This window comes from Hibiscus syriacus, unplaced genomic scaffold, assembly GCF_006381635.1.
Source record: "Hibiscus syriacus cultivar Baekdansim isolate YM2019G1 unplaced genomic scaffold, ASM638163v2 tig00110763_pilon, whole genome shotgun sequence".
Taxonomy (NCBI): domain Eukaryota; kingdom Viridiplantae; phylum Streptophyta; class Magnoliopsida; order Malvales; family Malvaceae; genus Hibiscus; species Hibiscus syriacus.
This window is the reverse complement of record NW_024062851.1, coordinates 65,066-66,370: the sequence shown is the minus strand read 5'-3', so window position 1 is coordinate 66,370 and position 1,305 is coordinate 65,066. Positions and strand designations below refer to the sequence as shown.

The 1,305-nt window shown below is 22.2% G+C and overlaps 1 non-coding gene across 1 annotated transcript; it reads right to left on the bottom strand.

The window, feature by feature from the left end:
- Positions 1-590: 590 nt before the first annotated feature.
- TRNAD-GUC lies at positions 591-662 on the bottom strand. The gene has a single exon. It is a non-coding gene; the product is annotated as a tRNA-Asp (tRNA).
- Between the last annotated feature and the right edge of the window lie 643 nt (positions 663-1,305).

Here is a 1,305-nt window from a genome sequence, read left to right as displayed (position 1 = left end):
GTTAATTTAAAAATAATTATAATTTTATAAAAAAGTTATTTTATTAGAGAAGCTTTTATTATTTACTACTATGATTATATAATTATTTAGTTAATTTGTAATGCTTAAATATTTGTTTTCTAAACATTGTAATTTGTAAATATAATTTTTTTGGTATTTTATAATTATTTAGAATTCTTCAAGTTTTATAATATTTTTATTGAATACACATATTTTATTAATTAATAAAAAAGTAAACGCATATATACACGCGCAATGTTCACAAAAACCTAATTTGTCTTAAATATGTAAATAATGTTTTTTAAATAAAATAAATAAATAGTAACTTTAAACAAAAACAATAATTTAATTGAACCAAAAGTTATTAGAATTTGCAAGAAAGGATGTTAAAATTGATTTTTAGTTTTATTTTACTATTTCTTTATAAAGAGAGATATTTTAATTTTTAACGATTTAATTATAGATTAAAATTATAATATTAAATAATCCAGTCTCGGAAAACCAAACATCCCCGAAATTCAACTCCAACGACCAAAAAAATTAGCACTTTTTTAATTTGCATGTAACTCTGGAAAACAATAAAAGAAAAACGCCGTTGCCGGGGATCTAACCCGGGTCACCCGCGTGACAGGCGGGTATACTCACCACTATACTACAACGACTTGATGAGAGTCGCTTGGAATTGTCTTTAAAATCATTTTAAGTTAGCATATTATAAGGATTTTATTAATTTTGCTCGAACTTAAATTAGTTCAGTTTTTTTGGTTAAAGTACGTAGATAATCTACTGAGAGTGTTTTTTTTGTTATATTCGTTTATTATTAAAAATTATAAAATAATCACTTAGTTATAGGGTATTGTTTTATTAAGTCCTTCAATTATTAAAAGTTATAAAATAATCACTTGACTATTCAAATGTTCTAAACTCATCCTTGTCAGTTAAAAAAATTAACGATTACCTAAGATGATTGTTAACATAACAACGATGATATGATAAAATCTGATAATAAAATTGTATTTTATAGATCTAATCTATACATACATCATACCGTCAAACCAATACTTAAAATTGAAATATTATGTTGGTGAGTTCATGCTTGAAAGCAACAACAATATCAATATACATTATTAAAATATAATTTTATCATATATCAATCAACATGTTAATGTCCAATTCAAACGTGTATCAATTTTTCTTAGAGAAATATAATTTTAGAACATATAAATAATTGAGTAACTATTTTGTAACTTTTAATAATCAGAAGACTAAAAATAAATAAATCTTATAATTAGAAAATTATTTTAT